Consider the following 26,661-nt stretch of genomic DNA (forward strand, 5'->3'; position numbering starts at 1 on the left):
CAGCAGTGTCTGGTGATCATGGAAGGGAGTGAAGCACTTAACTGGCAACAATCAAAAAGACGAGGTACATGAGTGTGGGGGCCAGACATGTGCTGGGAGGAGAGAGATGAGTGAGTGGGGGGCAAACATGCTGGGGGGACAGACATGTGCTTGAGGGGGAGAGATATGAGTGTGTGGGGGCCAGACATGTGCTGGGGGGAGGAGAGAGATGAGTGTGTGGGGGACAGACAATTTGTTTTATTATTGTTTCTCATAAATTATAACAATAACATGAATCTTGGAATATATATTTTTAATATAAATTTAAGGTTTTTATGAGATAGGTTGTGTCGTGAAACATTTTATTTATGTATATATTTAAGGAAACATACATAAATTGTCGAAATATGTTTCGTTCGTTTAACCTTTAACCTCTGGTTTACTAGTAGACTGAATTACCGTGTCGTGAAATTATGTTTGTCTAAAAAGTGTGTCACCAACATGAAAAGTTTGGAAAGCTCTGCTATAGAGGCTCTGCTAGCCGATAACTCTCGCCCCAGAAGAGAGCGTTTGTGATGATGATTGAGCCCCTTCACATTCAAGGATATCACCCTCAAGATATCAGACATAGAATAAAAGAAAGGAATCCTGCACTAGATTGAGGCCCATTCCCCCTAATGCCCATATACTGACCCCCTCTATCCAAGTCCGCCGAATCATACATTGAGAAGAGAAGCCCTGTTCCCCACCACCCCCCCATCCATCCTGTTAATAGGATGGCAAACACCATAATCAGGAGTGCCCCCCAAGTAGTCGAGGAAGGCCGCCATCGGTGTCTCCCCTCCCAGATCGTTGGAGCATAGAAAATAAAATATAATCAACCGGTAACTATGGTAAACAGACATAACCAAATAGGAACAAATGGTTCCCGCTGTCACCACTGCGGACAGGCAGTGGGACATAGGATATTAATGGCAGATATCCATCCTGCATAGAAACACAAATGCCACAGTAAAGACCTGAAGTGCCAAGAAGAGGCTGGCTCTGCAGCCTGTCAGCCCTGATCGGAAAGTGCCGCTATGGAATCCTCGGAATGCTGTCTGAGCCTCCTGTCACCCTTGCCCACTCTGTGCCATCTCGGGTGGGTGCAGGTTTGACAGGGGCTATACTGAAGCTAAAGCCAGCCTTTCCCAGAGCCTCAACAGCTTCGCTCTGTGTTTTGACTCGATGTGATGTTCTCTTCACAATAAACGGTAATCCAAACAGAAGAGTCCACCTGTAGCTGATGTTTTCATTTCGTAGAAAGGAGGTTATTTCTCTCAAATTCATACCTCTTTCGTAGTGTTGACGAAGCTAGATCCTGATATTTATTTTTATTTATTTAAATCTTTTTCTATACCGTCGTTAAGGTGGGTACCGTCACAACGGTTTACAGTAAGGCACATGAAAGTAATGATACTAAACTCTGTCAGTTTACACAGGTGCCATAAGGGCTATATAGAGTGGCCCTCCCACATCCAGACATTTTATTTTCTTGCGGCATCTAGAAGTTTTTTGGGTGAAGCTATGGAAGCAGAGTACTGTGTCTCTCGGTTTGGCATTGGTTCTGGGTCCTAGGGCTCTATGCGCTCTCTCCAGCATTCTGACTATATGTTGCTCCTCCGGCCCATTGTTAGATATTGTGCCTCCTTTCAGTATGAAGTTGCAGATCTGCTCAGCCACTTCAGATACATTTGAGTAAGCAGGGGATTCAGGTACTCCCCCGTATGTGAATATTGCACCTCCTGTTGCGATGTTCTAGGTTTTCTAGTTTATCCTCCATCACGGAAAATTCAGTTTCTAAGTGATCCTGTTTGTGTAAGGTGTTCAATACAGCCGCGTGATTCTCGGTTCTAAGATCCACCTCATCGACTCTGTCCAAGCACCGCAAAATCCTCACGCAGATTGGATATGGAGGCCAAGAGTTCCTTTTTATGCGTCTTAAGGCCCACCCGAAATTCCATAAACCATCCCCGAATTTCATCCCGCAGTTGCGTGATGTGCGCAGGAGGCTCGATTTCGGCGCTTGCATGTGCTTCGCCAAAATTTACCTCGGGGGCCCTCCGTGGCCTGCTCCGGCCTGTCCACGGGCTCTTCCGCCAGCTCTGGAGGTAGTTTGGAGAAGGAAAACTGCTTCAAATCTGCAGTTTTCCATTTCGCTGCCATAGTATCTGCTGTAGGGACAAATTATCTCTAAACCTGGAAAATCGCGGTGTTTCAGGCTGATTGAAAGCTGCAGCAATTAGATCTGGGAGGGAGAGCCCAATTTTATGTGGCCATCACCGTCGCCGGCAGAACAGAGCCCCCGAGTGATAAATTTTTATGAACCAGAATGGCAACCCCCGCGGATTTAGTGGTAGCCGAGGCGAAGTAAACTACACCTACCCAACCCTGAGAGAATTTTCTAAGTTCCACGTCAGTGAGATGCGTTTCTTGCAAAAATGCTTTCTCTGCAAACTTCCTCTTAAGAGCAGTTAGGACCTTAGCCCTTTTAATAGGCGAATGTATGCCACACATTCCAGGAAATTATACGAGAACCATTCCGCATCATCTATTCACCTGAAGACAGGCAAGGCCTGTTGCAAAACATTAATGAATCAGAAGGAAGACCCTCACCACAGGGGTCTCCCTGTCAGACAGGTGAACAGCCACAACCCGGAACGCAGACCATTGCAAAAACAGAATAAATGCGCAATTTTACAGAAAAAGAGTAAGCATATTTCCCCCCAACCCTCCCCCCTCTTATCCCCTATACCCCACTACCATCAGGATATCCTTTATGAGTATCAGAGATCACCCCCAAACGTGCATAGCTCCATCCCGGGACCCAGCCCAATCCTTAACTGTAGCATCAGAGCTTCATTCACACACAAGGACGACACACATGAAGCCAAACCTGGCCCCTCTGAGAAAAAAAGAAACCTGGGAAAGTAGTATTACAAGTGGGGCTCTAGCGGCAAACAAAACAGTCAATTGGGCCACCCGCACTGAAACCAGGGCCACCAAGCCCGTCCCCCGAACTCAAAGCACAGAGGGCAGTAACAAAGAGTGGTAGACATCTCAGCCCAGCTAAAAAAAAGGCCGGGTGCCACAAGCGGGATTGGATTCAATGCATGCCAGCCATAACAAGGCATCAGGTCCACACACTGGCATGACTCAGCCCTAAAGGCACTTGCCCAGGCCACTAGAAGAAATGTTCAAATTTCCCTCTACAGCCAGCGAAATCCAAAACTGCGATAAGTTTGGAAAGCCAGGAGATGTGAAAAAAAGAAGAAAAAAACAAGAAAAAGTAAACATCCACGCCAATACTAGGCCTCGCTGAGCCGGACCCGGTGGGCTGTTCTGATTTTTCCTGCTCCTTCACGAACTCCCAGAGGTCCTCCAGGCCCGCGAACCAACGTACCCCTCCTGGGGTCTGGACCCTCACTCTAGCCGGATAGATCACAACGGCCCGGAGCCCAAGAGTAAACAATTTGCTGCATAAAGAAGTGAGGGCATGCCACTGCACTGCAGCGAGACAGAATAATCTTGGAAAATCAGGATCTTATTTTGGTAGGACAACGACTTCCCCTCCCGCAGGAAGTGCAGAATCTAGGCCTTGTGCGCAAAATTTAATATCTTGGCTATGATAACCCTCGGTCAACCTGTCGCAGATCTCAGAGGCCCCAGCCTGTGCGTGCGCTCCACACAGTAGGACGCTCGCCGAGGAGAGGCCCAGCTCCCTTTGCAGGCACTGTTCTAGAAACCGGGAAAAAGTCTCCGGCAGTCCCATGAATCGCAAACTCGAGCGGCGGAAGCAATTTTCCAGGTCTTCAAGCCACGTATCACATTTTTTGCAGCGTTGTTTTTAGCTGTGCAATCTCGGATTGGACCGCCACGAGGCCATCTTGATTTTCCGAGATGCGCTGCTCCACTTCCCTGAAACACGCCTCGCACCCCGTCAAAGTACCTGACAGGTCTGAGAGCTGAGCAGAGATCTTTTTCAGCTCGGGTGCAAGAGCCTCCACGACCGCAGCCTGGATTTTGCGGGCCACTGGAGCCGCGTCGGACGGCCCTGCCTAATCTTCCGGTGGAGAGGTATCTGCGGAGTGGGCCCTGTCTCTCTCTTGTTTCACCGCCCTAGCCGCCACTGGAGCCAAAGGTAAGTCCCTCCGAGTGTACTTACACTTGCAGATTAGCCCACATTAAAAAATGGTTAAAAGATGACCTTGGAAGGGGCTGGATGCACGAAACGCGGCCAGAGGAGAGTCCTCCTCAGCACATCACGTGACCTCTTATGAGTTTTTAATTGTTGGATGTTATTCTGTTCATCAGCTCTTTTGTAACATTTATTAGTATAATTTTACAATTATTTCTGTGTGGGAATCTATAGTAGCTCGACTTGTTCTGTTTTTCTAATAGGAGGTGTATTAATGTTTATGGCCTGGTTAAATATTTGTAGTGTTGCCTTTTCATAGATAGGGTTGTTACTGTTTGAGTGTGTTCCATAATACAGGTGTAACTTTGTGCGGGTTAGTTTGTGTACATTATTGCAGATCCTGGGACTATGTTAGGTGCTGTATTTCTCTTTCCATTTCTCCAGGTTTGCACTGCATGCAGAGTGGCTATTTTGGTTTTCCATTCCAGTTTGTCTCCATATTGTTGAGATTACTACCTGATAATCTCCTTTTCCTTAGTGTAGACAGATGGACTCAGTACAAATGGGATAGTATCCGCGTGCTAGCAGTTGGAGACGGATCTGACGTCAGCAGGGGTATACAGCCCCACAGGAAGCGTAGCAACTCAGTAATCTTCCTTGCAAAAGCTGTTATGGATATGTGTACTGACGCTCAGTGAAAAAGTGAAAACAGGATTCCCCTGACCGATTGATAGGAGCTGGAGACCGCCAGCATTCACAACCCGAAGGCGTTGACACCTGGCATAGTGTACGCTCGTATAGCAATAGATGACATGGCTTACCTTGCATCAGTGAACCCCATGTACGCAGGCACCTGGGCGGGATGCTGAGTCCATCTGTCTACATTAAGGAAAAGGAGATTATCAGGTAGTAATCTCAACATTTCCTGGCGTGTAGCCAGATGGACTCAGTACAAATGGGATGTACCAAAGCTTTACTCCCAGCCTGGGCGGGAGGCTGCCTGAGGACCATGTAATACCGCCCTTGCAAATGCGGAGTCCTCCCTGGCCTGGACATCCAGACGGTAGAACCTGGAAAAGGTATGGAGGGAGGACCATGTTGCCGCTTTACATATTTCTGCAGGCGATAGCATCCTGGATTCCGCCCAGGATGCCGCTTGTGCTCTGGTAGAATGAGCCTTGACTTGAAGAGGCGGAGACTTCCCGGCCTCTACGTATCAGCTGCTCTGATAACTTCTTTAATCCAGCGGGCGATGGTGGGCCACGAGGCCGCTTCACCTTGCTTCTTCCCGCTGTGCAGGAGGAACAGATGGTCCGTCTTTCGTAGGTCTTGTGTCACTTCCAGATATCTGGGCAGCAATCTGCCAATGTCGAGATGGCGTAATAAACGCCCTTCTTCAGATTTCCTCAAACCCGCCGTGGTAGGCAAGGATATGGTTTGGTTAAGATGAAACTGTGAAACCACTTTTGGTAGAAAGGAGGGAACCGTCCGAAGATGGATAGCCTCAGGAGTGAATCTGAGAAAGGGATCACGGCAGGACAGTGCTTGCAGCTCTGAGATGCGGCGCGCCGAACATACTGCCAATAGGAACACCATCTTCAAGGTGAGAGAACGGAGAGACATGCCCTGAAGGGGTCTGAAGGTGGATCCCGCGAGGAAATCCAAAACAAGATTGAGGTTCCATAAGGGCACAGGCCACTTTAGTGGTGGACGAATATGCTTGACTCCTTGCAGGAAACGAGAAACATCTGGGTGCTTGGCGATGGTCTTGCCATCCCTCCTGGGACCATAGCAAGACAGTGCAGCCACCTGAACTTTGATGGAGCTGAGGGAGAGACCCTTCTGAAGTCCATCCTGCAGGAAATCCAACACAATGGGGACCGAAGTCGTATGTGGATTGGTGCCGTGAGTGTCGCACCAAGCTTCAAACACTCTCCAGATCCGTACGTAGGTGAGGGATGTGGAAAACTTGCGAGCTCGGAGGAGCGTAGCAATCACGGGCTCCGAGTAACCCCTCTTCTTCAATCTAGCCCTCTCAAGGGCCATACCGTAAGAGAGAATTGAGCTGGATCCTCGTGAAGAATGGGACCTTGACGTAGAAGGTCCCAGAGAGGAGGTAGGGGGAAGAGGCTCCCCTGCCAGAAGTCTTTTAATGTCCGCGTACCAGGGTCTTCTTGGCCAGTCTGGTGCCACTAGAAGAAGAACTAGGCCCCGTGTCTCTGAATCTTGTGGATGATGGCACCCAGCAGAGGCCACGGAGGGAAGGCGTATAGCAGAGTCCCTGGAGGCCATGGCTGAACCAGGGCATCGATTCCGTGTGAGAACGGGTCGCGCTTGCGGCTGAAGAATTTGGGTACTTGAGCATTGGACTTGTCCGCCAGTAAATCCATGACCGGAATCCCCCAATGATCCACAATCATCTGGAAAGCCGTGGGTGACAGCTGCCACTCTCCTGGATTGAGACTTTCCCTGCTGAGGAAGTCTGCTGTGGTATTGTCTTTCCCGGCAACGTGGACGGCGGAGATGTCCTGAAGATTCGCCTCTGCCCAAGTCATCAGTGGGGCGATCTCCAGAGATACTTGTCGGCTTCTGGTTCCGCCCTGACGGTTGATGTATGCCACCGTGGTGGCGTTGTCGGACATCACCCTGACTGCTCTGTTCTCCAGTCTGTGAGCCAATCGAAGGCATGCCAATCGGACTGCCCGGGCCTCTAGGCGGTTGATGTTCCACGTTGACTCCTCTCTGTTCCATCGCCCTTGTGCGGTGAGTTCTTCGCAATGTGCTCCCCAGCCGCTCAGGCTGGCATCTGTGGTGAGCAGAATCCACGTGGGGGAGGACATCTTCGACCCCCTGCTCGTGTGGTTGGACTGCAATCACCACCGTAACTGGGTCCGCACTCTGGCTGGTAGAGGTAGATGCACGGAGTAGTTCCGGAAGCGGGGACTCCAGCGAGAGAGAAGGGAGCTTTGTAGAGGTCTCATATGGGCCCTTGCCCAGGGTACCACTTCCAGGGTGGATGCCATGAGGCCGAGAACCTGCAGATAATCCCAAGCTATGGGCCGAATGGCTCCCATCAAGGACCATAGACGCGTCTGGAGTTGTAACCTCCTCTTGGTAGTGAGACTGACTTTGTCTGCCTGGGTGTCGAACTGGACTCCCAGGTATTCCAGTGATTGGGAAGGTTGTAGGCAACCCTTGTTTAGGTTGACTACCCATCCCAGGCTTTCCAGAAGGGCGATCACTCGGTTGGTTGCCCGATGGCTCTCCTCTCGTGATTTCGCCCTGATCAGCCAATCGTCTAGGTAGGGATGGACCAGGATTCCTTCCCATCTGAGAGCCGCTGCTACCACTACGATCACCTTGGTGAAGGTCCGCGGCGCCGTGGCTAGCCCGAAGGGCAAAGCCCAGAATTGGAAGTGGCGTCCCAGAACCTTGAAGCATAGGTAGCGTTGATGATCCTGATGGATCGGGATATGCAGGTAGGCTTCTGACAAGTCTAAGGCCATGAGGAATTCTCCTGGCTGTACTGCGGTCTTGACTGAGCGCAGAGTTTCCATGCGAAATCTCGGGACCCTTAAGTATCGGTTGACTGACTTGAGGTCCAGTACGGGCCAGAAAGTGCCCTCTTTCTTGGGTACCATGAAATAAATGGAATAATGTCCAGAATCCATTTCCCATGCAGGTACTGGGACTATGGCTTTCAAGGACAGGAGCCTCACCAGGGTAGCTTCCAATGCTGCCTTCTTGTGGATTGGACACGGAGATTCCACAAACCTGTCCGGAGGGAGATGATGGAAGTCCAGATAATACCCCTCTCGGATGATGGCTAGGACCCACTGGTCCGACGTAATCTCGACCCATCTGGGGTAGAAGAGGGTTAACCTGCCCCCTATGGCTCCGTCCCCCGGATGGATCGGCTGATTCTCATTGGGAGGCACGGCCGGGCCCTGAACCCGAGCAGGCTCCCCTCTTATGCTGCTTGGTCCGAAAAGACTGGTTCCTGGCCTGAGGACGGGGTGCCTGGTAGCGACTCCTAAAGGGAGTGCAGCGTTGAGAGCTTCTGCCTCTGGAAGGCCTCAGAAAGGCGCGCTGGTTCCTCTTGAAGCTATCTTCCGGCAGGCGAGGTATTGGAGAGGCACCCCATGTGCTGGCCAGTTTATCGAGGTCGCTGCCGAACAGGAGAGAACCCCTAAAGGGCATTCTGGTGAGGCATGTCTTCGAAGGAGCATTGGCCGACCAATTCCGTATCCAGAGCTGCCTCCTGGCAGCTACAGAAGATGAGATCCCCTTGGCTGTTGTATGGACTAGGTCGGATGCAGCATCCGTGAGGAACGAGAGAGCTGACTCCATGTCCGCTGCTGGGGCATTGTTCCTGACCTGTGACAAACAGGAACGCGTCACCACTGTGCAGCAGGTTGCGATTCGCAAAGACAGAGCTGCCACCTCAAAAGTCTGTTTCAGGATGGCGTCCAGTCGCCGGTCATGAGGTTCCTTGAGGGCCGCCGCCGCCGCCCCCTCCCCCCCCCCCCTCAACTAGAATGGTAGTTCGCTTGACCACCGCGCTAACCAAGGCGTCCACCTGAGGGCACGCCAGCATCTCCCTGATTGCCAGATCCAGGGGGTACATGCCCATCAGGGCCCGACCCCCTTTGAATGAGGCCGCTGGTGCAGCCCATTCCAGATCTATCAGTTGCTGTGCAGCTTGCAAGAAGGGAAAATGGAGGGCTGTAGGACGAAGACCTTCCAGCAGAGGGTTCTGTGTAGATGGCACCGTAGTGCTGGGGCCTGTAATAGCCAACTCTGCCAGGCACTGAGATACCAGGTCGGAGAGATCTTCCTTGGGAAAGAACAGCCTCATGGTTCAACATGGCTCAATCCCCGAGGGAAGTTCTCCCCTCCTCGGAGGGTTCGGACTCGTCCTCTGAAACATCAGGGTCCGCCTGAACCGGACTGCCCGGAGGTGGGTGTTCTTGCCCACGATAAGGGCGCGAAGGTCCAGGGGCAGGATCCGCTAGAGCAGCAACAGCAACAGGGCCTGGACGGGAAGCTGATTGCATCTGTACAAAGGCATGGATCCCCTTAAAGAGAACTGTCAGCAAACCTCGGTTGAGACTGGTCCTGGCCAGAGGCTCCCACTGCCTCCTCATATTGGGCACAAAGGGAGTCTGGCTCCTCGCTGTGCGTGGCCCTAAGCTGGCATGCTGAGCAGAGACCGAGAGCTTTCACGCCGGAATCAGGAGGCGCCGCCGCCGGAGACGCCTGGGCGTTCAAATGTTCCATTGCGCGCTGAAAAATATGCGCTCAATAATATGCGGCAGCAATAAGCGCTCAATACAATAAATGCTCAATACAATAAGCGGCAGCTATATACGCTTAATACAATATGCGCTCAATAATATGCGGTCAACAATATACGCTTAATACAATATGCGCTCAATAATATGCAGTCAGCAATATACGCTCACTACAATATATGCTCAATAATATGCGGTCAGTAATATACGCTAAATGATATACAATATACGCTCAATAAGAAGCGGTCAGCAAATATGCGCTTAATACGATACAGGCGCCTATCATGGGCGCTCAATACCTTAACAAGGCCGACAAAATGGCGACCTCCACGGCGTGCCGCATACAGGCAACGCCACCGATCCTCGTACCTCGGAGACCAAAAGTAAGAGATGTACGCCTTACCTGATCCTCGGCACTTCCCGGCTGGAACCCGGGCGGTCTCCGGCTGCGGGGGGAGAGGGGAAATACCTTCACCACCGCGCTTGAGGAAATGCACCCGCTGCCTCTAGGTCCACGCCGGGACCGAGGCGCCTCTCAGCCCGACCCAAGCCCTTCTCGCTCGGGGGCTAGGTCCCTGCTGCGATTCGGCCACCGGACCGAGGCCAAAACCTCCGAGGGATCGCGGAAATCACCCCGGGAAACTCAACTGGGGGAGGGACCTGAGGGTATCACCGCAGGAGTGCGGGGCTCGTTGTTCTGTAGAAGCTTAGCAAGTAGAAAGTAGAAAGTCGATTGGAAACACGCTCGGCGAGCGTACAGGCTCTCCAAACTGCTTTGGAGATGGAAATTACTGAAGTGCTTCACTTCCTGTGGGGGTATATGTAACCGTGCTGACGTCAGATCCGTCTCCAACTGCTAGCACGAGCACACTATACCCACTTGTTCTGAGTCCATCTGGCTACACGCTAGGAAAATGACGATTAAAGTCCAATAAGGCTCTTAATTGTGAGGCAGCATAGTACTTAGAAAGGTTGGGCACCCCTAATCCACTCTGTGACTTGGGAAGGTATAGCACATGTCTAGAGACAGGGCGTCGCTTCCATATGAAGTTGAATACCTTCTTCTGCCAGCTAAGGCGTATTGGTGCAGGTATATACACTGGTAATATAAAGAATAGATAGAGAAACTTGGGTAGTACATTCATTTTTATGCTTGAAAACCGTCCTAGCCATGAGAACTTACCTCTATCCCATTTACTGAGGTCTTTATCAATATTTCTCAGAAGGGGGATATAATTAAGCTCATACAGGTCTGTTACATGGGAACCTAAGTAATTCCCAGATATTTAATGCTAGATTTGGCCCATCTGAAGGGGAAAGCCTCTTTAATCGCCTGGACCTCCGAGGAAGGCAAGTTAATGTTAAGCGGGTCCGATTTCTCAGTTTACCTTGAACCCGGATACCTTACTGAAGGACTTTAGCTCGTGCTCAACCCCCTTCAGAGACTTCCTCGGAATTGTGAGTGTAAACATTATATCGTCTGCAAACAATGATAATTTAAAGTTATTAGAACCTAAACTCACACCTTGTATATGGGAAGCCGAATGAATCCTGGCCGCAAATGGTTCAAGGAACAAAGAGTAAAGGGAATAGTGGGCATCCCTGCCGAGTGCCGTTGCCGATATCAAATGTGGTCCCATATCCCCCATTGACTTTAACCCTGGCTTTAGGATTGTCATACAATTTCTGAATCCACTGGAGGAAAAAAAGACCAAAGGACATTTTCCTGAGTGTTTGAAATAGAAACATAAGAACATGCTATACTGGGTCAGACCAAGGGTCCATCAAGCCCAGCAGCCTGTTTCCAACAGTGGCCAATCAAGGCCATAAGAACCTGGCAAGTACCCAAAAACTAAGTCTATTCCATGTTACCATTGCTAGTAATAGCGGTTGTTATTATCTAAGTCAACTTAATTAATAGCAGGTAATGGACTTCTCCTCCAAGAACGTATCCAATCCTTTTTTAAACACACCTATACTAACTGCACTAACCACATCCTCTGGCAACAAATTCCAGAGTTTAATTGTGCGTGGAGTAAAAAAGAACTTTCTCCGATTAGTTTTAAATGTGCCACATGCTAACTTCATGGAGTGCCCCCTAGTCTTTCTATTATCCAAAAGAGTAATAACCAATTCACATCTACCCATTCTAGACGTCTCAAGATTTTAAACACCTCTATCATATCCCCCCTCAGCCGTCTCTTCTCCAAGCTGAAAAGTCCTAATCTCTTTAGTCTTTCCTCATAGGGGAGCTGTTCCATTCCCCTTATTTTGTAGCCCTTCTCTGTACCTTCCCCATCGCAATTATATCTTTTTTGAGATGCGGCAACCAGAATTGTACACAGTATTCAAGGTGCGGTCTCACCATGGAGCAATACAGAGGCATTATGACATTTTCCATATAATTCACCATTCCCTTTCTAATCATTCCCAACATTGTTTGCTTTTTTGACTGCCGCAGCACACTGAACCGATTTCAATGTGTTATCCACTATGACGCCTAGATCTCTTTCTTGGGTTGTAGCGCCTAATATGGAACCTAACATTACGTAACTATAGCATGGGTTATTTTTCCTTTTATGCATCACCTTGCACTTATCCACATTAAATTTCATCTGCCATTTTGATGCCCAATTTTCCAGTCTCACGAGGTCTTCCTGTAATTTATCACAATCTGCTTGTGATTTAACTACTCTGAACAATTTTGATTATCTCACTCGTCGTATTTCTTTCCAGATCATTTACAAATATATTGAAAAGTAAGGGTCCCAATACAGATCCCTGAGGCACTCCACTGCCCACACCCTTCCACTGAGAAATTGTCCATTTAATCCTACTCTCCGTTTCCTTTCTTTTAGCCAGTTTGCAATCCACGAAAGGACATCGCCACCAATCCCATGACCGTTTACTTTTCCTAGAAGCCTCTCATGAGGAATTTTGTCAAACGCCTTCTGAAAATCCAAGTATACTACATCTACTGGTTCACCTTTATCCACGTTTATTAACTCCTTTAAAAAAGTGAAGCAGATTTGTGAGGCAAGACTTGCCTTGGATAAAGCCATGCTGACTTTGTTCCATTAAACCATGTCTTTCTATATGTTCTGGGATTTTGATGTTTAGAACACTTTCCACTATTTTTCCTGGCACTGAAGTCAGGCTAACCGGTCTGTAGTTTCCTAGATCGCCCCTGGGGCCCTGTTTAAATATTGGGGTTACATTAGCTATCCTCCGGTCTTCAGGTACAATGGATGATTTTAATGACAGGTTACAAATTTTTACTAATAGGTCTGAAATTTCATTTTTTAGTTCCTTCAGAACTCTGGGATGTATACCATCCGGTCCAGGTGATTTACTACTCTTCAGTTTGTCAAATCAGGTCTACCACATCTTCTAGGTTCACCGTGATTTGATTCAGTCCATCTGAATCATTGCCCATGAAAACCTTCTCCAGTACGGGTACCTCCCCAACATCCTCTTCAGTAAACACCGAAGCAAAGAAATCATTTAATCTTTCCGCGATGGCCTTATCTTCTCTAAGTGCCCCTTTAACCCCTCGATCATCTAACGGTCCAACTGACTCCCTCACAGGCTTTCTGCTTCGGATGTATTTTTTTAAAGTTTTTACTGTGAGTTTTTGCCTCTACGGCCAACTTCTTTTCAAATTCTCTTTTAGCCTGTCTTATCAATGTCTTACATTTAACTTGCCAACGTTTATGCATTATCCTATTTTCTTCTGTTGGATCCTTCTTCCAATTTTTTGAATGAAGATCTTTTGGCTAAAATAGCTTCTTTCACCTCCCCTTTTAACCATGCCGGTAATCGTTTTGCCTTCTTTCCACCTTTCTTCATTTGTGGAATTCATCTGGACTGTGCTTCTAGAATGGTATTTTTTTTAACAATGACCACGCCTCTTGTACTTTTTTTTTTACTTTTGTAGCTGCTCCTTTCAGTTTTTTTCTAACAATTTTTCTCATCAATTTTTCTCATTTTATCAAAGTTTCCCTTTTGAAAGTTTAGCACGAGAGCCGTGGATTTGCATACTGTTCCTCTTCCAGTCAAATTCAAATTTGATCATATTATGAACACTATTGCCAAGCGGCCCCACCACTGTTACCTCTCACCAAGTCCTGTGCTCCACTGAGAATTAGATCTAAAATTGCTCCCTCTCTCGTCGGTTCCTGAACCAATTGCTCCATAAAGCTATCATTTATTCCATCCAGGAACGTTATCTCTCTAGCGTGTCCCAATGATACATTTACACAGTCAATATTGGGGTAATTTAAGTCTGTTCAATCCCAAAGAATATTCCAATATGGTTAAGTTGAAAGATTTATTGATTCAATATGGCAACTCCACTGTCTTATACAACGAGCATCTTAAAGGCGTGCCCCGACACGGTCCCGTGTTTCGCCTCAGGCTGCATCAGGAGGGCACGCCAACAGGAATTCAAAGCAGGAACTGTAAACAAATGTATATGCATCAGGACAAAATAAATGGACTTATTGCCGAACATTGCAAATAACATGAGTATATAAGGGTACACAACATACCTGACTGAAGAATACATTCACATCTGGCAGGGAGCACGCTTCCCCTAAACACTGACAGGTATTGGAACCCAGCAGAAAGGCGCCAAAACTACAGGTGAACAGGTCACATGGTTCCGGGGAACCAATCTCATTGGTTCCAGTTCCTGGAGCGCACCTAGCAGTCACTCAGACAACCATAACACACTTAGTCTTGATTAGGTGAACAAGAACCACTCTATTTCCCGATTGAGACCTTTAAGGGAGACTGTATCAAGAAGAAATATCCATCTTTGTTCAGTCCGACCTAACTGCTCAGCGTAATTACCACCCCGGGGGGACCGGGGAACTACCTCGAGTACACAGTAAACAAGATCTGAAATGGTGTGTGATTTCTGTAACCAGTGTTCGACAAGGGGTTCATTATCCCGAGTATGGCGGATATTAGAACAATGTTCTATCATTCGGGTTTTTACCATACGGGAGGTTTTTCCCACATATAATAGCGAGCACGGACAAGTGATAGCATATATAACACCAGAAGTAGTTCAGTCAGAATGTGATTTTAAAGGAAAAGGTTTGTGAGTGCCTGGATGGGTAAATGTAGAGACCGATGCCGTGTGACAACACATGGCACAGTGACCACATGGATGATGTCCGGGTGCAGAACCAGGATCTCGGGAGGTAGGCAAGTCCGTATGAATGAGTTTCTCGTAGATTTTTACCTCTCCGATAGGTGAATCGAAGAGGACCAGGTAACAGATTGTTTAAGGACAAAGACTGCCAATGTCTACGGATGATCGTGGTAATTTGATGACTGAGGGTAGAAAAGGGTAATATGCAGTTAACTGCATCTTCAGTACGAGCGTGTGAAAGAAAAAGTAAATCACGGTTTATGAAAAGTGCACGTTTCATAGCATTCTTTACCACCCGCAAGGGGTATCCTCTAGATCAGAGCTTTCCAAGCTTTTCATGATGGTGACACACTTTTTAGACAAACATAATTTCGGGACACAGTAATTCAGTCTACTAGCAAACCGGAGGTTAAAGGTTAAACGAACGAAATGTATTTCGACAATTTATGTATGTTTCCTTAAATATATACATAATAAAATGTTTCACGACACAACCTATCTTGTGAAAACCTTTCATTTATATTAAAAATATATAATATTCCAAGATTAATGTTATTGTTCTAATTTATGAATAACAATAATAAAACAAAGTTATTGTGTTATTCAATTTACCTCTTTAATGAAGCTCTGTTAATGTTCTATGTAATTGCTTTCATTTACCGAAGCACTGTTTCTGTTCAATGTAAACCGAACTGATTTGTAAACCATTACAAGAATTTCGGTATATAAAACTGTTAAATAAATAAATAAAATATATATGAGCTTGATGGGATGAACACAGATTTTGAATATTTGGTGTTAATAAGAAAGCCCAAAGGGTCTTCTGCATAATTTTAAAAAGCTGGCCAGTTTCACACTATATAATTATTTGATAGCCTCATTCAACTAATTCTATTTGGCTATGAGAGTGAAGTCTGGAATTTATAGGAAGGGACAGAATGTCAATACAAATCCTGCATCTTCAGTTCTCTAACTCTGTGCATCCACTGAAATTCCCCCAAACAAAGGAGCTTGGATGTTTCCCTTACAGCTCATCATAGTAAAAGATATTTTCAAATGCTGGTGTCACCTCACAGTAACAGCAGCACAAACACCTTCCTCTGCCAGGCACATTGTGAACTAAAATAAAACCTCGCAAAAAAGACACTCAAATCTATACTGCAATCCCATTGTAACATAACAGTAATAACACCAAGGACTCAAACAACAATACCCCTACCTGTGAAAACGCAAAGGTAAATATTACACTGGGTCCTAGAATACCAATACACCACCTACTGAGGAAACAAAACAAACCCGATTGCTATAGATCCCTATGCTAGCAGAATCTCTCATCATGGTCACACACACACAAAGCAGAGACAGACCCTCACCAAATACAGAATACAAAATAAAGGAGCACAAATTAAACAAAAACTGAAATGGAAACCCCAAGAAGCCAGATTCTGTGTATTAACAATGGAAAAACAGAACCACCATTCCTCATAAAACAAATAAAATCAAAAAACATAAAGCATCAGTTATAATAGTAAAACCATACTAATAAAAGAATATTTTAAAACTACTGATAAATAGAATTTATATTAATTAAAATCATATACATTTTTTACAATTTCCCAAACACCAATAAAAGAATTCAAAACAGCACATATATCAAATAACACCCAATAATTAAAACTAATAAGGATTTTAAAAAGCCCCTGCTGTCCATACGTGGGAGCTCTTGATTTCCAGTCACCCTGATATTGTCCAGGATTAGGATGTTATCCTCTCTCACACAGACTCACATGTCCATTCTCTCTCACACATACACTGTCACATACATACACATTCATGCTCTTATACCCACCATAACCTCTCGCTCTCACAGAAACTGACACACTCTCAGGCTCTAAGACACTCTCTCCCCCTCCACACACAAACTCTTACTCCCCTGGATTTTCTCATACACACTCGCTCTGGCTCCCTCACATACACACACACCCAGGCAAGTTCCCAATCATTCTCACACACTGAAACTGACCCCCAGGCAGGCTCCCATTCATTTTCACACCACTCCCTCACCATCCCCCAGGCATGCACACATTCATTCTCACACACACACACACACACATACACCACACAGAGGCTGGCATCTATTCTCACACATACAAACCCCAGGAAGACACCCATACATTCTCATGCACTGACACACCCTCAGGCAGGCACCCATGCATTCATACACATACACCCCCAGGCAGACTCCCATTCATACACATGCACACACTAAAGGCAGACCCCCTCTCTTTCTTTTGCCAGCAACCTCGGAGCCTCTCTCATTCCTCTGCTGCCACTGTCACTGCTGCCACATGGCTATTTGGGAGGCGCTGATTGCTGCTATTGGCACTGAAGCCCATTCTGCTGCCTCCTCTGTGCAGGCCCCGTGGGCTTCCACTTCCTCCATGTTGATCTCGTAGATTGTGAGATCCGCATGGAGAAAGTGCTACTCTTGCACATTACCAAAGATTACATGTGCCAATCAGTAAAAAGTAATTTGTTTGGTTTTTTTTTACCTTTGCTGTCTGATCTTAGTTTTCTAATCGGTTGGTCACAGGCTTTTTTTGTTGCACCTCCCCTTTCTTATTTTTTTGCCAATTCCTTTCATATTGTCTTTTTTTTCTATTTCTTTTCTCTCCATCTATCTTCTTCCCTCATACATTCAGTCAGGTTCTCATTCTCACATGCTTTCTCTCTCACACACACACACACAGGCTCTCACATGCTCTCTCTCATACCATCATTCATACAGTCTCTCTCTTGCACATGCTGTCTGACACTCACACACCCAGGCTCTCTCACTCCCACATGCTGTCTTGCTCAAGCACAGGCTCTCACTCCCACATGCTGTCTTGCTCAAGCACAGGCTCTCACTGTCACATGCTGTCTTGCTCAAGCACAGGCTCTCACTGTCACATGCTGTCTTGCTCACACACACACACACACACAGGCTCTCACATGCTGTCTCTGCAAACACTCAGGTCCTCACTCCCACACCCAATCTCTCAACTCACCTCATACACAACTCATCGGGCCCTCAGCTTCTCTCTTACCTCTGGGCCTCCTCTTCACAGGTTGCTGCAGGATGGGCTCTGCAGCGGCCCTGATCTTCTCCGGCCGATCGCGGTGACTCTGATCTTCTCGGGCCGATTCACGGTGGAGACCCTGCTACCGGGCCTCCTCCTCTTCTCGCCCGCTGCAACAACGCTCCTCCTCTTCTGCACGTGGCTGATGCTCCACCTCCTTCCTGCCCGTACGGCTCCGGCAACATTTTTCTTCCGGGGCCGCGCGGGCAGGAAGGAGGCGGAGCACCTGCTCTTCCTGCTTTCTGCCCGCGCGGCTCCGGCAACATTTTCCTTCCGGGGCCGCGTGGGCAGGAAGGAGGAGGAGCACCTGCACGTTTCGATGTGACCTTTTTCTTCTTCGGGCTGTGGCGAGGTGAGCTCTACCACGGTCCTACCGATCTTCCTGCTGTGTGTCTCTGGCACACAGCACAGCGATATTTCACTGCTCAGCCGCCAGTGGGATGAGCTCCACCGGCGGCTGCATTGGCTCCCACTTGCCGGTGTGTCACGTGCACCAGGCTTGCGAGACACACCGGCACACTGCAGGCGACACACTAAAATGTCGCGACACACACTTTGGAAAGCTCTGCTCTAGATACAAATCTGGATGTCATTATACTAGCTTGTTCTATAAAATCACCCCTAGTGGAACATAGCCTACGTAGCCTAAGAAATTGTCCAGTGGGAATGTTCCTCCTAAGGGTTCGAGGGTGACAGCTTTGGAAAGATAGCAGCGTATTTCTGTCAGTCTCTTTACGGTAGATGGTGGTCGAAAAACGGCCGTCATCTACCGAAATGAGAATGTCCAAGAATGCTATCCAAGACATATGTATGCAAAAATTAAACTGAAGGTTTGGGTCACATGCATTAAGCCAGTCTAAAAACATAAAAAATTGTATATCCGTCCCTTTCCAAATCAGAAAAATATCATCAATATATCTCAGCCATGACAAAATGAATTGGAACCATAAAGAGGGATATACAAAGGACTCTTCAAATTCAGCAACAAAGAGACAGGCCAAACTTGGTGCCATTTTGGCACCCATTGCCGTCCCCTTTATTTGAAGGTAAAATGTGTCATGGAAACGAAAAAAAAATTTTGTGAGAGCCAGCCGGGCTAATGTAACTAACGTTACATTAGCCAGCCGGGTTAATGTAACGTCTGACCTAATTGCTCAGCGTAATTACCACCCCCCGGGGTGGTAATTACGCTGAGCAGTTAGGTCAGACTGAACAAAGATGGATATTTCTTCTTGATACAGTCTCCCCTAAAGGTCTCAATCGGGAAATAGAGTGGTTCCTGTTCACCTAATCAAGACTAAGTGTGTTATGGTTGTCTGAGTGACTGCTAGGTGCGCTCCTGGAACGGGAACCAAAGGGATTGGTTCCCCGGAACCATGTGACCTGTTCACCTGTAGTTTTGGCGCCTTTCTGCTGGGTTCAAATACCTGTCAGTGTTTAGGGGAAGTGCGCTCCCTGCCAGATGTGAATGTATTCTTCAGTCAGGTATGTTGTGTACCCTTATATACTCATGTTATTTGCAATGTTCGGCAATAAGTCCATTTATTTTGTCCTGATGCATATACATTTGTTTACAGTTCCTGCTTTGAATTCCTGTTGGCGTGCCCTCCTGATGCAGCCCGAGGCGAAACACGGGACCGTGTCGGGGACGCCTTTAAGATTCTCGTTGTATAAGACAGTGGAGTTGCCATATTGAATCAATAAATCTTTCAACTTAACCATATTGGAATATTCTTTGGGATTGTACATTCTTTCTGCACTTTGTGTTTGATGACATTATCTTAAGTGCAGCAGTGCTCTGTTGTGTTTTCGGTAATTTAAGTCTCCCATTATTACCGCACTACCAATTTGGTTAGCTTCCCTAATTTCTCTTAGCATTTCACTGTCAGTCTCACAATCTTGACCAGGTGGACAGTAGTATACTCCTATCACTATAGTCTTCCTGACACACAAAGGATTTCTACCCATAAATATTCAATTTTGCATTTTGTCTCATGCAGGATGTTTATCCTGTTGGACTCTATGCCATCCCAGACATAAAGCGCAACACCGCCTCCCGGGTGCTCCTCTGTCATTGTGATATAATTTGTACCCCGGTATAGCACTGTCCCATTGGTTGTCCTCCTTCCACCATGTCTCTGAGATGCCAATTAAGTCTATGTCATCATTCATTGCTATACATTCTAATTCTCCCATCTTACTTAGACTTCTGGCATTAGCATACAAACATTTCAAAGTTTGTTTTTTGTTTGTATTTTCATTCTGCTTTTTAATTGATAGGGATAAGTTAGAATTTTTAGCTCAGGTGAGTTTTTAGTTACAGGCACTTAGACTAGTTTTCTTATTATTGGAACCTCACTGTCGGGATGCCCTAATTCTAATGCATCATTAGTATCCTTTGAAGATACCTCTCTCTGAACCACGCGCTGCTGAGCGACTGTCGGCTTTCCCCTTTGTTCTAGTTTAAAAGCTGTTCTATTTCCTTTTTAAAGGTTAGTGCCAGCAGTCTGGTTCCACCCTGGTTAAGGTGGAGCCTATCCCTTCGGAAGAGACTCCCCCTTCCCCAAAAGGTTCCCCAGTTCCTAACAAAAGGCCAATGGACTAGATCAAACGCCTTTTCAGCATCAATGGAGAGCAGTGCTGCACACAGTTGCTTTTTATGGACTCACCAAATCAAATTAGTAATCTTCCTAACACTGTCAGCTGCCATACACTGTGGGACAAATCCTACATGGTCAGAACGTACTAGATTTGGCAGATATCGATTAAGCCTCAGAGCTAACACTCTGGCCAACATATTCAGATCTAGATTTATAAGAGAAATGGGTCTATAAGAGCCACATTGTGTTGGGTCTCTTCCTGGTTTCGCAATAATCTATATCCCTGCTAAATTCGAGCACCCCGATATACTGCCATTTTCACGCAAGCTACTGAAAAAAATCCACTAGGGATCTGCTAGCACAATGGATTATTTCTTATAATAGTCACTAGAAAGGCCATCCAGACCCGGTGATTTGCCCGGTTTAAGAGATGCAATCACCTGCACTACTTCATGCACTATTATTGGTTGTGTATCAGTTAACGTGCAGAGCGTCATCCCTTGCAAATAATCACCAATTGCATCTGCATCAATAGTTGCATCTGCACTATAGGGATTTTGATAGAAGTTAGTGAAGGTGTCTCAAATCTCAGCCGCACCCGTGTGTATGGTTCTCTTAGTGTCTGATTTTGACGGGCTAACAATCTACCTGACTTATCACCTCCTTCGTAAAATGCTTGTTTAGTGGACTCAAGAGCGTGGAGTACCTGTTGATCATCTATCATGCGGAGGTCGGATTTGGCCACTAATAGCTTGTGGTTTGTTTTAGGCGATTGAGTCTTCATATGCTGCTTAGTCAGTTGGCTTATTGTTTCACAATGTCTTGGCTTCTAGCTCTTTTATTAGCAGCTGCTTTAGAGATAAGGTGCCCCCGGATAACTGCTTTAAAGCAATCCCACAGGGTCCCCGCCTGAGTAACAACATTGGAATTTAACTGGAAGTGAGGGAGCTTCTAGGAACCATACAAATTTATCATCTTGCAGCAAGGATTCGTTCAGCCTCCAAAGTTGGGCGCCTCTGTCGCCTATAACGACATTTAAAGCCAAATGCACAGGGGCATGGTCAGACCATGTAATAATATCTATCATAACTGAAGCAACTTTGTCCATTAAAGTTTTATCTACTAAAAAGAAAGTCTATTCTAGTGTAACTATCATGAGGGGCTGAGTAGAAGGTATAAGACCTTGAGGATGGATAGCGGTGCCTCCATGCATCCATCAGGTTCCAGTGTTCTAAAAGGGTATTAAGAGCCTCCCTGGCTTTTTGATGAGCCAATGCCGTGGATTTTGAGATGCCCAGGGAAGGGCTGGGTGCTAAATTAAAGTCCCCTCCTATAATAAGAAAGCCTTCTGTATGTGCCTCTAGCACATCACTTTCTGCAAAAAGATGTCTTGGTTAGGAGCATATAAGGAACGCAAAGTATATAATTGACCCCCTAATAAGGACCTTAAGCAATACATACCTCCTGCCTGGATCTATAACTTGCATTTGCAGCTCTAACATTAGATCTGCTGAAATAAGTATGCCCATACCGGTATATTTATGATCCTTCCCCACAGAGGCCAAAAATGAGTGTGTGTGTGTGGGGGGAAAGGGGGGGGGGGAATTCTTTGAAATTTACCAATTGCTTATGCCTCTTACGGACATTGGTCTCCTGCAAAAAGGCAATGCAAATTGTTTGTGCTACCAGCTCCCTATGTAGCCAAAGCATTTCTTATAGGTATTAAGCACTTACATTAAGAGACATTAAGTTAATTATGACTAAAGTAAAAACATTTAGGTGTTAAGAGGTTATGTGTGAAAGCAATGCCAGTAACTGACCAACAAAATATACCCTGTTGTAACTGGGAAAGCATGATAGCTAAGGCCGATGACTTAGATATGACCACATAGTATAAGTAAAAAGGACTCCCCAATTTCCCCCATAATTCCCTGATTCAAGATTCACTCTCTTCCCCTCGTGAATCCTGAGCCTTGGAGGGCATGCCCAGGCAACGAAATGAACCCCCATTGTGCCCCCACCCCCACATATTATTATAAAGTGTCTCTTCTGATAAACATGAAAATATAAGACCATCCTCGAACTATAATGCAATCATGATCAAAACTGCCTGACCCATTAGAAAAGGACCAGTAGAATAGCACTCCACATGATAAGCGTTAATAGCAGTGAGTCCAACTGCTCAAACTTCCAGATGTCATAAAATTAGTGTTCTCTTCATTAACTGCTGATAGCCTCGTGACTATGGGATCCCTTCATCCCTGATCTTCCAACGCGGCCTCAGGCTTCCCAAAATGGCGGAGCCGCCCTCTTCCAGATCCTACACATTGCCATTTTGGGGTTGGGTCATTGAAAGTTGGTACCGAAGGAGCAGGTGGAAGGGTGAATGATACTTCCATTCCTGCTTCCTGAAAGGCCTCTGCTGCTTCAGACAGCGTTTTAATCCATGAGTGATTCCTTTATGCTGAAACACTAAAGCAAAATGGAATGGCCAATGGTACCTGATTTCTTTTCGGCGAAGGGCAATTGTTACCTCTCGGAATTCAGCATACTTCTTCAGAGTGCTCAGAGCAAGGTCATTATAAATAGAAATGTCTATATCTCTCCACTGCCAGGAAGCCTTTGTGCAAGCTACTCTTATTATTTCTTCTTTCATGGCGTAGCTGTGAAAATTAATTATGTCGCGGGGCTGATTGTCGTGTCAGGGCCCTAGTGCCCTGTGTGCTCTCTCAATCTTAATTTGTGACTCTACTCTTGGCGATTCATCTGATGTTCCCTCTTTGTGTTGTAGCAAGGTGCGGCTTATTTCCATGGCGACAGATGCACAACCTAGGTAGAGATCAGTCTCTGGCACACCTTTTATGCGAATATTGGCCCACCTAGAGCGATTTTCAAGATCCTCTACCTTATCAGCCAATATTGTCATCTCGGGGCGTAGGGCACTGTTGTGCGTTGAAAGGGCTGTGATCATGGGGCCGTGGTTTTCTAGTCGGGAGTCCATATCATCTACACGATGCCCCATCACCACCAAGTCTTCCTTCAAATCCTCTATGGATGCTAGTAATTCAGATTTAGTTGTTGAGTTTTATATACCGTCATTCGGTAAAGCCATCATAACTGTTTACAAAATTTAAATTGTAACTCTCTTAACAACTGTGGAAAAAGTATAACAATGTGCATCTTAAACAGAGGTTAAACATTTCAAGTCCAGAAAGTATTATGTGGGAGGAGGAGGGATTGTTTGTTCTGGTTGGAGAGAAGTTATTTTGAGGTTTTTGGATGAAAGTTCGATTGGGAGTTAGGATGTTCAGAAGTATGAAGGTCAGTGTAGAATTTGCAAAACAGCAATGTTTTTAGGTCTTTTTTTAATTCCTCTTATTTTTTTAGGTCTTTTATGATTCCTCATGTCAGCCCTAAGCTCCAGGAATCATTCTCTTAGCTCTATTCATGTCGGGAAGTCTGGGGCTTCGCTGCTTGCACTTGGTTCCAAGGCAAGTAGTAAAGTGGGGCCTGCCATTTCTGCACCACCTTGGTCTCCCACGTTCTCCAGAGCCTGCTCGCCATCTTCTACAGGCAAGTTCTCTGCCAGTTTGGCAAAGGAGAATTGTTTCAAGTCTAGTGTTCTCTTTCGAGTGCACATGCTTGTTCCTTAGTCCAAAAATACTTTGGTGGGGGATTGTTAGTTCGAGGACAGACAATTGTAAAGCTTAAATTTTCAGAGGTGTGGACAGAGCTTTAGATTCAAGCAGCCATCTCGCAGCGCGGCAGAAGAGCGACCCCCTCCTTGAGGCTGATTTCTATGGGCATTTTCTTCAACTTGTGGCAAATATTCCTTAGTTATTACTGGCATTGTGGCCACAAGAATTTTAAGAACTTGAGAAATATCATTCTCAAAAAGATCTACAGGAGAAATCTATTTTATAATAGGAAAATTTAGAATCCTTAAATTGAGACGTCTCATCCTAAGAAATTTTCTCAAGTTTCTTAGGATGTATCTGTTCAGAATGAACCAAGGCTTGCTGAACTTTCTCATTCGAGACTACCCAAGTGCCCATAGCCTCAAACTTAGTTCCATGAGAAGAAATTAAGTTAGTGTGGCCAAAACTCAATGATTAGTATCCAAAGTAGCTTTAGTTAGAAAGGAAATAGAAGCTTTAAGAGACACTAAAGCATTCCAATGTGATCTTAGGTGGTTTGTCAAGCCCAAATTCTATAGCCGGAACGTTCAACACCGCACCACCACCGAATGAGGCCGATGCTGAAAGAGCAGCCACTCCAATAATCCCTAAAACAGGGCACTTATCTCCAGCAGTATTCAAAGCCACCATCACAGCAGATGAAACAAAGCTCCCAGCTTCCTCCACTGCCGCTCATTCCAAACTCAGCACTCCCTGACTCACTTCGAAAGAGGCCGGTCCAAAAGTACCAGCAAACTTTTGGGGGAAATGGTGCGATTGGCACACCAGGGCTAAGGGAGATATCTTCAGCCAACGGGGGCGGTGTTTGTTCAGTGTCAACCCCCACAGCAGCTATTGCTCCCGGGCTTATTGCTGGCGTTGCTGCAAAAAAAAAAAAAAAAAAAAAATACTTTGATCCGGGGTTGGAGTAAGTCTGACGAGGGAGAACTACGTAGTAGTGTTCTCCCTCAGCTTAGCTTTCCACTTTGTATGAGGCATAGTAAAGGAAAATTGAGACCCACACAGCAGGTAATCAGAGAGGGAAGGCTCTCACAGCATTTCTCAATCCGTGGTCATCTTGCTCTAAAGGAAATATTTTATTTGTTCCATCCAATTATCTCACTGTCACTGATATTAGCTTTGATTTAAAAAATTAATTCTGCATAGTGAAAATTTTTTCTAGCTACACTACTGCAGCTATACACAAGCATATATGCAGTATGAACGCATGCTACTATATTTCAGCTCAGTGCTTTTGTATCAATGGAGAACTTGTTCCACTGAAGATGTTTAATTGCTAATAGTACATAAGCAAACGTACCGACTGTGCTATCAGAAAATCCTTTCCAGGGTAGTAAACACATGAGAGCAATGCTTAGAGTGCACAGAAGACAAATGAAAAAAAAAACCCCCAAAAAACTGAACGGGTAACATTGTAAGAGGCTGAACAAGATTTAATAAAAGCCGAAATACAGATGATCCCTAGTTGGAAAGACATAAAGGGAAAACGAATCTACTGAGGCTTAACGCAATGCAACAGAACACAAACTAGGCAGACCTACCAGACTGGCATCACAGTCCTTATCTGCCTTACGGAAAGTCAAGTGATAGACATACGGTAGTAGGATAAAAAGGAGAGCAAAAACAGACTATGTACGGCGTTATATTATTCAAACCACATCATGCAATATCTAACATGCATGTCCCGTTCCATCCAACATTTATGCGAGTCAAATTATTAGGCTGTAGTAAAGCAGTCATAAAAGCACAAGCAAAAAAATCTAATTATCCCGGAGGCCGATCACCACAACTTCTCAAAGAAAGGAGTCTCAATCTTCGCCACTCCGAAAGCACATCCGACTCCTGTAGCGCAAATCAGGAAAGGCATTTTACGAGCTAGCAGAGCTGGACGTCTCCTCTGTGCTTGTAGCGCAGAAAAACCGCATTCCGCCCAGGCCGAGCTCGGGCCTATCAAGGTACTGCAGCAGCGGGGAAAGGGTAACTTTAGTACCGCACAGCCACTTTCTTATCTACTTAAGGAATTTAAACATATAATATACATATGCATCTATCGATCCCACCTGAATAAGGAGGCGCGTCACTGTGCACGTCCCACTTGTTTCTTCAACTTGGTAATCTGGGCTCGGGCCGGGCGAGAGAGCAGCAGCTCCAGAGGGGCGGTCAATGCAAGTATCCGGCAACGGCGTCAGGTACTCGCAAGCTCCCAGTACCATGCACAAAAACAGAACTAAGATGGAAACTGGATGGCGGCAGCTGCGCCTCTCTCGCCACCCAAACACACAGCGAACAAGACTAGACGACTCCCACAAATACTGGCAATGAAGGAGGCGACGGTTTCCCTTCCGAACTGTCGGACACTCTGGAATGGAACGTTCAGATACCGAGAGAGACGCAGGCACGCGAGGCCCCCTCACAGTCCGATCGCACGCGCGCACAGCGCCGCCAACCGACTGGCGCCAAAAGTGAAAGGAAACTGGATCCCGAAGAAGGGAGCCTCGCTGTCCAAACCTAGTCGCCACGAATTAAGTTTATCTAACAAAAGGCATCATTTAATTGGTAGGCAGAGCCGTAGCCAGGCCATTTGACGCATATGACGAGTGAAAAAGTGCACCCTCATTCTAAATACAATA

The 26,661-nt window shown here is 46.3% G+C and overlaps 1 protein-coding gene across 4 annotated transcripts in view; it reads right to left on the minus strand.

Annotated features, from left to right (window-relative positions):
* Positions 1-26,434, minus strand: part of N4BP2 (NEDD4 binding protein 2) — a 501,549-nt gene extending 475,115 nt beyond the window's left edge. For 2 of the 4 annotated variants that reach the window (XR_003854530.1, XM_029589135.1), the window contains exon 1: positions 26,092-26,433. The gene's annotated coding sequence lies outside the window, so the exon portion shown is untranslated. Of the gene's footprint in view, positions 1-26,091 lie in introns of all 4 variants that reach the window. The other 2 variants (XM_029589126.1, XM_029589148.1) reach the window with 2 other exon arrangements.
* Positions 26,435-26,661: the final 227 nt, after the last annotated feature.

The sequence above is a fragment of the Rhinatrema bivittatum genome, chromosome 1 (genome assembly GCF_901001135.1).
Source record: "Rhinatrema bivittatum chromosome 1, aRhiBiv1.1, whole genome shotgun sequence".
NCBI lineage: Eukaryota > Metazoa > Chordata > Amphibia > Gymnophiona > Rhinatrematidae > Rhinatrema > Rhinatrema bivittatum.